We start from the raw sequence: 11,278 nt of genomic DNA, 5'->3' as shown, positions 1-11,278 counted from the left end.
TGACGGGAACTAATAAGTTTGAAACCGGTGTGTATCTGAAGAATGATGACTAGATGATATTTACTAGATATTGGGAGTGTAATTCAATTTTAGTCGGATCATACAGCACTTGGAGTAGTGTCCCACAATATCATTAGTCCAAAAATTGCTAATATGTCAACGTTTCAAATGAATTATAATACATTTACCAACATCACAGAACAATGATAAAAAACTACAAATTGAAAGATTGATGAAGGAAAATTTGATTGAGCAATTGTTGGTTATTAAACGCTTCAGCTAGTTTTAGAACATTTTCTAATACCATAGAGAAATGGTCATGGTCGAAAAACAACAAATACATGAACTAAAGGAAGATATCACTACCTGATTCCATTTACAATGTTGTGAAAAATAGAAGAGGAAGACCAAAATGAGTTTGGATTGTCAGAATATCATATTTAGAAGTGAACAAGATTTTGAAAGGACTGAAGGAAAGGAAAAGAGAACATTTTAAAAGAGTGAACTACCTGTATCGAAATAAATCAAAGAAAAAATACTCATTTAGGCTTAAAGGTATAGGAAAAATAATAAAAACAAGAAAAACTATAGAAAGATTTCAGAATACTAAAGGAAAATAATCAAAATTGACCAAAATTGAAATTTGTCATCATTACCGTCATCATCATGATCATCATCCTCTCACATTTTGAATTAGTAAAGGATAAAAGATAGAAGAATGTCAACAAATTAACTTTGAAATCATTATTGATGGTTCTAAATGTCCCCAGTAAAAAAAATAATTTATTTCGATGCAGAACGTTGCAAAATAATTACCCAACTGTATTTTCTACTCTTATCCGTTCCATATCTCTTACAAATGATATGCTCAACGCTTTTAATCCGACCTGTAGAATTGTGCTCTCTCAAAAACTGAAAACAGTCTATGAAATTATCGATTTAACCATTTTTGTACCTAAAGTTAATATTCAATATGGAGGCTTGATGACAACATTTGTTTTTAATCAACGCGTGCACGGATCTCGAATATACGTTACACTTTTTCCCCCATTATTGGCGTGGACCTCGACTGTCTCCCAGCACGCCTATGGGTCTCTCCCTGCACCGTGGAGTTTCAGCGTCTCACTCCGAGTTCGTTTCAGTCCATGCCCGTCGCTTGAAATAGAGGGAACGTTCGTCTCGCTCTGGTGTAACTCGGAATACGTCACCGAAACGTGTTTTCGGCCGATTGCTATCTAATCTCTCCTTTTCTGCTCTTGTGTTTGACTTGTTGTCCCAGTGCTAATGGTTTGAGTGTTAATTTTTGTGGTTGTTTCTTTTGATTTGATTGTGCCTTGTGCGTGTCGCCCCATGTTGACCTGTGTTAGCGGCCTAAATGGAATATCATTTTTTTTGTAAGTAGGTTGGTTTCTTTCGACGCTGTTCGCCACTTTCACGTCGGACAGCTCGACCGTTTTGTTTTGGGTTGCAATTAACTCTTTCGAGTGCCACGGAAAGAATACGAACAAAGAATCGGGCTTGCCTGGTTCCTCATTAGGTGCTTATTGAGGTTGTATCATACAGAAAAGAGAAGAAAAACCTCGGGAATCGTTAGCTAATATTACTGTAGGGTCGGAGTCTCGCAAAGCGGACTATTAATATTTTTATATCAGGTGCATGTCATACCTGGATCACTTCCAAGTATTTTAGCTATTTATTTAAATTAATTTATGAGCTGATTCAATAAGTCTGTCGATAGTATCTCAAAAACTGATAATATCAATTACATTAATAGAAAGACATGTACGTTTTGTTAATCCTCAATACTCCATGATAAAAACGCATTGTATTTGAAGCATACGATGTATTTTGTAGTGCCTTCGAGTTAAATAATGCAGCGAACCCTAATCTTTGTTTTCTAACCTTGTTTTGACTTTGCACAACTTAAACACATGCTGAATCTGAAGGAAATCGTTATTCGAAGAGTGTTTTTCTTTGTTAGCATTGGCAACGATTGTGACCAAAGTCACGTTTTACAAATCACCCTAAAAAGTTATGGGGCAATGAGGTTACCTATTTTTGGTGGTCGCAACTTCGGCAGATCATTAGAACTTTTTCTGTTCTCTTGCGTAAGATACAAATTGCTCCCGATGAAATGTCGCAAGCGCTAAGTAAATATTTTTTCTTGTCATTAACACAATTATTACAAATTGCACAGCAATTTGTAATAATTATACTGCAATCACTTTTACCTATTTGGGACAAATACCGGTCTATAAAATAAGTCGTAATCATCCTTATCTGTTATTATAGTTATTCAGAAAAATGCGGGCTGAGTGGTCATTTTCTCTTTTACTATTTGCAGAAATTGCCAGATGCATCTGAAATTCGTGTGTACTACTGACATTCAGATTAAAACATTAAATTTTCTTGTTTCTAGATATTTAGACTTAAAGTCATATTCCGTATCAAACTCTAAGTGACTATGCATCTTGCAAATTTGGTAATTTGATATTTTTAAAAATAAATACATTATTACACTGTTGTGATGGTCATTTTTCGCCAAAACAAATATATTGCGTTTGCTTTATTTGATACACGAACAGACCAATAAAAATTAAAACAATTGCTAATTACAATAATAAAATTGGACCTGGAAGTAAATATTTAACAATGGTGATACACACCATTTTATAAACAGTTTTTATGCCAAACACACTTGAGTTTACAATTTTAAATAGTGCACTGATTATTGAGAGACAAGAAGAAATTTTGTTTAGCTTGTTCATTTTTCAGGGGTTGAAAAAAAACATGGCTTTTAATAAAATATATACTTATTGAAAAACATTTCTCAACATAAATTATTTTATTAATGATTATTGATTATTAATTTGTATTATAATTACGTAAAACAGTTACGGTATAGTAATTATTATATTTTATCTTACTTCCACTAACGATATAAAAGAAATTGCAATTAAAACGAACATTTGAGGAACAAATGCAATCATAAAACTAAAACTAATACAACCATGATAACAATAACATTCTGATATAAGCTTATAATCAACTGCAAAACAATTTATCACTGAGTCAAAAGTATTAACCTTAAATACCGTGTTAGTTTAAGTACAAGTAATTATTTCTTAAATTGAAATCTGCCTTAAATACACCTCAAGGGTCTGCATTAGGGCCAATTATTTAAATGTTAATAGGTGAAATGTACTTCACACTGCATCCTAAGTCAATAGTACAGACATTAAAGAGGTATATGATCTAAAAAACATTGTATACGATGTGGATATATTTTATATTTTTCCAACGATGGATACGCTTGCGTGTACCTGAGATCTTTTCTGAAGAAGAGATTATTTCTTAAAAATGGTGCCACTGATAGAGCCACATAATTCCATAACGAAAGAGAAATGATAGGAGATCAGTTGGAGTGAAACGGAAGGGTCGAATTCTGCGAAATAGTATTTGGGTCTAGGATTAGGAGGGAACTTTTGTTGTGGAACTAATGAAACAAATGGGCTCCTAGTAAAACAGTGTATTTTTCTTGACACTGTAATCAAATACTTGTCAAAAATGTGTCTTTTTACCAATTAGTGGTCCCTCAGATTTCAAATCTTGGCCCTTCATTATTTCTTCCTTTTATTAATGTCTTTTATCGAGCAGTTTATTGCGATAAGCTGTTATTTGCCCATTGGTTTGTTTTATTTCATCCAAAATTCTTAATATTACAAGAATTTTGACCTCAATTTTTACACTTGGTTTACTACAAACAAATTGCTTCATATTTGAGGAAAAGATAACATTTTTTTTCGAATGTATTATGCTCCTTTCTTCCTTCAATTTCAATTTAATTTACATTTTTTTGTTTGAAATCCGTTTTATATGTAGTGGGTTGTAATTTTAATAAAATATTCCATTTATTAGTATCAATGTTGATAATTTTAAGCATTATATGGTTATTGCTAAGCCAGAATGTAACATGTAGAGTTTTTTAAAAACCATTCTGCATATTCTTTTTATTACAATTAAACAAGAAGTGGTGCTGCATGTGGGAAATTTGAAGGGATTAGAACCCTCATATGGGCCTATAAAAATTACTCGCCTTTCTTTGAGAAAACACGGCATCAGCTCGCGGGCCTATACTTCACTTTAATTTAAATCTAGTGACACATTTCAGCCCCAGCCGAGAGAGCTACAACACACACGATTAAATTCATAAATTTAACGTTATTATATTATAAGCTGTATTGCTTTACAATATTACAATCAGAACGACCTTATGGGGGAGGGTAGGGGTGGCGAAACCAATTACGACACGGCCGGGGGTGGAGAACGGTTATTCTGTGAAGTAACGGGGGTGATTTTTTCCTGAAAGGGAACTGCAATTATGTTACGGATAGGGAGAGGTAATTGCTTTTTAAACTCACTTGTCCAATAAAAAAAGAAAATTAGATATTGGTTTAACACTCGAAATTAACTGCTAATTAAAAATGGGGTAGCGGAAGGTCCGGTCGGGATTCCGATTTTTTTTTTTAATGTCACTCGGTTTAAAATGGACACTGATATATTGTTCTTGGTGTATAAGATATTAAAACAACGAAAAATCGCGAGAAAAGTCATATTTTTTTTTTCATTTCCAGTTAGTCCATGGATATGAGGAAAATGCCGTGACTGTTGAGTAGCCAAGGATCTATAAAGTTTTTCGTACAATTTGGGTGAATTTTAGTATAATATGTGCAAAACCGACACATCATCAGGTGAGGTTTTTTAATAATTAACAATAAAAGGTCTAAAATAACCCAAAATATCATTTTTTATTAAGGATTTTGTTTAAACTTTTACCAAAAAAAAATTCTTAATTATCAACATTTTCGGAGTTATTTTGGCGGGAAGTTATAGATATAGTTTCAATTTTTTTCTTATTAATAAATTGACATTTAAATAATTGAATAATTTGTTTAAACATGGACGGGATTTGGTGGTTCGTTTTTGCAGTGGTAAAAAACAATTTTTTTACAATAAAATAATTTCTTCCAATAAAAGAAGTCTTTCTCTTTCATATGACACCCGCAAAATTAAAATATCTTGATAATTTTGCGTATCAAGTTATTGCAAAAATAATGCCTCCGGGATAAACATTTAGAATTTTGCAAAAACTATTGGATGAATCGGTCTGAAATTTTAATCACATAATAAGGACTATAAAAGTCAACTATTTATGCAATATGAAAGTTGTAGGTTGACTTTTGCAAATCTTATTGTTTATTTAGTAATAATCAAACTTTGACAGTTTTTTGCAATTTCCCGAGCAACAAATTATCGTATCGAATTTTAAAAACCACCATTTTAAAGGTTTTTTATTCCCTACAAGTTGGTTACTTTCACATTATAACAAAAATTATCGCTTTTTTCTTGTAGGCAAAACAATGATATTTTGGGTTATTTTAGACCTTTTATTGTTAATTATTAAAAAACCTCACCTGATGGTGTGTCGGTTATGCACTAAAATTCACCCAAATTGTATGAAAAACTTTACAGATCCTTGGCTACTCAACAGTCACCATCAGGTCATTTATTTTCCTCATATCCCTGGACTAAGGGTAAAACAGTCTTTATAAGCACTTACGCAATTAAAAAATGTAGTTTTCTATGTATTATTCTACCACAATCGATGTCTTTAAAACTTCTTAATCTGCATCTGCAAGTATAGTTGGAGTTTACCTCTAAAACTATGACTAATATGTTCCTATAGATTGGGCAGACCAAATTATTTAGCAATTTACCTTTTTCGGGGGTATTTTACCTAAGATATTAATATCTATCTGCTGAAAAAGAATATTTTTCATTTAAAAACAGTCAATCATGTGTTGCTGGTAACCTAAAGTTAGTGTATTTTCTATAAATTTTAAGCACATCTTTTCAGATACCTACCTCGTTTCTCGCTTTTAATAAAAGTTCAAGATTTATTGATTTTTAGTTAAGTTATTTTGTGGTGCTTTATTATTAGCTGTTTAGCTATTCCGTGCCATTACCTCTGTATTTTATAAATGGTGCCATACAAAAAATTAAAAACACACAAGATACATTACACTTGGTATTAAAAATAAATTAACGGTAAAAACACACGATAATAAGATAATAATAAGATAACAATTTATCGAAAGAAATGTGGAAAATTTCTCTGCATTGTACAAGGTCTTAACTTTGTCAGGCTTATTAATGGAAAAGTTTTATTAAATTAATATTATAACCGGGATTATAACTATATTTCGGTCTCACATTGTACGATTGAAATTTGCTCCTTGTAACTAAACACCCTTGCAAATGTTTTGATATCTTTTTATGATTTCCGTAAAATTTTAAGATTTCGGTCATTTGCTCATGTGAAAACCATTGCGGCATTTTCCGCTTATATTTTTCGAATTGACGTTTTACAGAGCACAGCAAGGAATTATTAAGTACCATAATTTTATTTTGTAACTGCAACTTTTGTATAAAATATAAACAAATATATGTGATAGTAAAAATGAGGAAGCATGTATAATATACTTAGCAAAAAAATCAAAGGAGCAGAATAATTTCAAAATTTTTTTAGTGATTTTTTCGATATTTGATTTAACGCAAAATTGTGAGAAAAATGACGCAAAAAAATTGTTTCATTTTAATTATTAATTGATGTTTAGGATCAATAAAGTTGCTCCTTTAATTTTTTATAAAACTGATGATTTAGGAAAGGAAACGGTTCTACCGATCGATTTCAAAATTTACTCATGGGCATGTATTGAGTTAAAAAACCTACAAACATTGATACTTTTCGCAATATTTGCAAACTAGAAAATAAAATATTTGCCTTGCATTATTTCTTTAGATTGTGCCTCAAGCTTCAAATGCTTCTTTTTTTTTGTCTTGATACGACCATTATACACGAAGTTACAGCTTTTCAAAAATCACTAAAAAAATTTAGAAATTTTTCTGCTCCTTTTGAGTTTACTTCATTGAGCTAAATAACCTGATGATAAAAGTTAACATTTTAACAAATTTTCTTACAAAGATAATCAGTTTGTTCAGAAAAAGACTAGTGATAATGTAAAATAACTTTTTATGATTAATTAAGTTTTTCTAAATTATATTTACGAATACATTTATGACATAGTCTGGAGTCTAATTCGATGGTTCTTGCCCACCTGCTTTATCAGTTTGGATTCTCCAGATATTAAAAAAAATTGGTGTTTTTTCCGATGATCTGCAACTTTTATATTTTTATGACTTTTTAAAATATTTCTATAAATAATTACCTATACTGTGAACAGATATCAGGATAACATTTTCTTCTTTTTATGTTTTCGTTATTATTGAATTTTGAACTTATGATAGATACATCATCGAAAAGTGAAGAAAAATATTCTCTTCTAACAAATTCAATATGGCACTTATTAGATAATAATCTTTGAAAAATGTTGTTAATATTTTTAAAAAATTTAAAAAAACTGTAAAAATAAAAAACTATTTTTCTCTCTTATAGTACCTACGGGTATATTCATGATGATTTATAACAGAATCAAAATCTTACAAATTCTACAAATTTGTAATATGAAGTCATCATATATTTACAGTCGCAATAGATATTGATACTCGAGCTTTCTTTAGCTAAATTCAAACTTTGGAATGAGAACACCTTACTATTTGTATTTATTAGCAATGTAAAGCAAATTTGTAGCACGATATAATGTCGCATCGTGTAGAATCAGCCTTATGATATATACTTTTATATCATTATCTCGTAAATTATTTTAAGAAAAAGAAACCATAGCGACGGGAAACAAGCATAACTTAGGTCTAAGCATATTTTTATAGTCCACATAAAATACTAAAATTTGGCAAACCTTCTAGAAACCTCTTGCCAAATCAACCCTTGCTGCTGAACACAGTATCTTTGTTACTAATTTAAATCGCATTTGCAATGCAACAAAAAGTATCAAGTGAAAGCGTTACATTTTCTTGTAAGTCGATGGTAAACTTCCTTTTGAAAAATAAAATGCAGATTTGATGTAAGCAAGCTGTTTAGGTATCGAATTTTATTGTAAGGTATATTTAAAAATAGTCATTGCGACCCAATATAAAATTATTCCATCATTATCTAAATCGTAGTTTCATCCAGTTGACTGTTGGATTAAATTTTCTGTTATCTGAAAAAGTAAATATTTTTAGATTTGAACAAATATGAGACTTGTATAATACAAGTCCTGTTATGAGTGTTGAAGTACCTTATAAAGTCCATAAACAGGTTATCACCGCCATTTTATTACGTTATTTTTCTGTAACTGCTAAGTTTTGGTTAACTAAGAAAACAAGAAATTTATACGCACAATTTTTTTTCTTTGAAAAAAACTGTACCTACATACATTTCATAAAAAAAACAGTCGTTTCATATAATATGTCTGCTCAGGCTACACTAGTCATCCTCCAGGTTTTAACTTTTATCGTTTCTGTACATTTTGACTTATTCCCCAAACGATTAGGTCTATTTTTCTAAATTTCGTCAATAGCTTTGCGTCCAGGTGCTCGAACCGTTGGTTTGACAACAATAGGCAATTTATCAAACCTATTTACAAGTTAAGTGTTCGCCTGGGTAATTATTTTATTGAGACGACAATTTATCATTGCTCTTGCGTCCATTTATCAATATAATAGTCTTAGTCGAACATGTAAACGACTGGGACATCAAATAATATATCTTCACTTTTTCTTATTTATTTGGCCACCTGGCATAAGTGGAGGAGGAAGAATAAACGTCGCTGGTTTGCTCTTGTTTAAACGTTGAAACTCATTAAAACTGATGCTACAGTTTCGGACCAAATTATGTTACCAACACCGTGAAGGTGCAAAAAATGAATCAAACAAATGATTATCAGTAAAAACCCAACGAGGAAGTTTCCTCTTCCGTCTATTAAATGAGAAAATAGTCATTATAATATTTAATCACAACTGTAATAGTTAAAAGCACGCCATTTTAATTGGTACATTTTTTGCTAACCTTGTTTAGAGCATTGTCAAGGCAACGAAATAATACAGTGTGATAACGGCATTGGTAATTTAATTGTTTTATTGATCAAGTCAGCTGATGAGTTTGACTTTGATGGACTTAACGGTATCAAAAGAACTGGTAAGTGTTCCTATTTCTTAGAAATATGAACTGTTTTGAACTAGAAGAGCCGATTTTCCACCTCTCATTAGTGTTTCTTGAAAATACACACTTTACATTATATTACATTACATTACATTAAGTATGCAAGTATTTGCATAATAGTATGAAAAAAAAAGGGCAGTGTCTATTTTTTGGAACTTACAATAACATATATATGTATAGTATATAATAATAAGTACCAGCGAAACAAAATAATTTCTTACCCATAAGGAAAGAAAAGAAAATAAATTGAAGAGTGAAAATTAAAAAGGGCCTACGTGAAATTTTTCTTAAAATTTTTAGTTTTTGACATAGAAATGTTGTAAGTAGGTACCATGCTTTATGTCCTATGAAAAGTTCCAAGTGCCAATATTAATATTTAAAGTTTTAGGAGCTAATCATAGATATCGGTATTTGTATGTGAGCAAGCTTTTTCCTAAGAAAGGACCTGTGTCCAACAATATGTCGATTTACTTATATGCAATAAAATGGAAGAAAATCAGTAAAGGCAGTAAAGGCCTACAAAACATATAGAAAAAGATAATACTTGAAAAAATTCCCTCAGACCTCCATGCAAGAGTTCAATCAACAAGATATACCCCACTTTTTAGTATTATTGATATGGCAAATTGTGGACAATCGAAACAACTAATCCTACACGTGTTAAGATATAAACTTCATTTTCTGATGTTCAAGGAGTGGAAGTTATTACTTTAAAGAAAGAGAAAACTTTAGCTTTCTTTAAACATAATGAAGGTGACACCAGAAAGTAAAGTATCGGGAAATAAAAAGAAGTATTTTCGAATCACGATTCCTTATCTACATAATCCACAACAGCAACTCTACTATAATAAGTTACTTCAGATTGAAGAAAACGGTTTAGCTGAGCAAAATAGTAAGTAAGTAAGTAAGTAAGTAAGTAAGTAAGTAAGTAAGCATTTATTGGTGTTATTACATAAGAAAAATGTTTACACACCTCAAAGAAAAACATGGCCAAAGCATACAATTAAAATACAATTCGAAGAGAAGCACATCATATTATAAAAACAATCATAAAGTACATAAAGTACAGACAACTATAAAATACAAACATTTTCGACTTACAATCGACTTACAATTTAAAATTAGATTAGCAAAATTATGATTTAAAAATTCATCAAGTGTATAAAATGCATTCAATTTAAGAAAGTTTTTCAAGACACCTTTATAATGAATTGGGCATAGATTTTTGACATTGACTGGTAATTTGTTATAAAATCTAATGCAATAATGATTTGTCCCATTTCTAGCTCTGTTCAATCGCAGAAAGTTGTGCCTGATTTGGTTTTTATTCCTGGTTGAATATTCATGAAATGAATTGTTTGACTCAAAACTGATCAGATGTTCTCTAATGAAAACAAGGCATTCAAGAATAAATACACAAGGCAGAGTGAGAACGCCGTATCTAACAAACTGCTTCCTACAGTCAGCTCTATACTGAAGCCCGGCAATGATTCGTATACACCTTCGTTGTAGACTAAAAATTTTTTCTGCATGGCAGGAGTGACCCCAATTAAATATTGAGTAAATCATATTAGAATGAAAAACTGCGTAGTAGGCTGTCAATAAAGTTGCCGTCGAGACAGAATCGGAAAGACTTCTTATAAGAAAAATGATTCTAGATAGTTTCTTGGAAAGCTCAGTGACGTGGGCCTCCCAAGTCATCCTCTGGTCAATACAAACCCCAAGAAACTTGGCCTGAGGGGTGTAATTAGCCATCTCATCCCCCACGTAGCGTAATGAGAACAGAACTGACGATGTTTTGTCATTGTTTAGGAATAATCTGTTTGCACTAAACCACTGTCTGATACTATGGTGAGATATCAAAACGTTATCTTTCAAACTATCGTAATTATTTTCAGTGTTTATAACTGTCGTGTCATCTGCGAAGAGAATAAAGTTACAGTGATTATCACTATTTGGCAAATCGTTTATGTATATAAGGAACAGCACAGGTCCCAATACGGATCCCTGTGGGACACCATACTTGATGGCCATTTTGTCAGAATTCTTGCCATTAAGATAAACATATTGAAGTCTATTTGTTAGAAATGACTCCAC

General features: G+C 31.3%; 1 protein-coding gene across 4 annotated transcripts in view; it reads left to right on the top strand.

Moving 5' to 3' along the window:
* The first annotated feature begins 1,146 nt into the window (after nucleotides 1-1,146).
* Nucleotides 1,147-11,278, top strand: part of LOC108907041 (LIM domain only protein 3) — a 160,510-nt gene continuing 150,378 nt past the window's right edge. For all 4 annotated transcript variants that reach the window (XM_018710553.2, XM_018710552.2, XM_018710551.2 and 1 more), the window contains exon 1: nucleotides 1,147-1,394. The gene's annotated coding sequence lies outside the window, so the exon portion shown is untranslated. The remainder of the gene's footprint in view (nucleotides 1,395-11,278) is intronic.

This window comes from Anoplophora glabripennis, unplaced genomic scaffold (assembly GCF_000390285.2).
Source record: "Anoplophora glabripennis isolate ALB-LARVAE unplaced genomic scaffold, Agla_2.0 scaffold358, whole genome shotgun sequence".
NCBI lineage: Eukaryota > Metazoa > Arthropoda > Insecta > Coleoptera > Cerambycidae > Anoplophora > Anoplophora glabripennis.
This window is presented reverse-complemented; position numbering and strand designations above follow the sequence as displayed.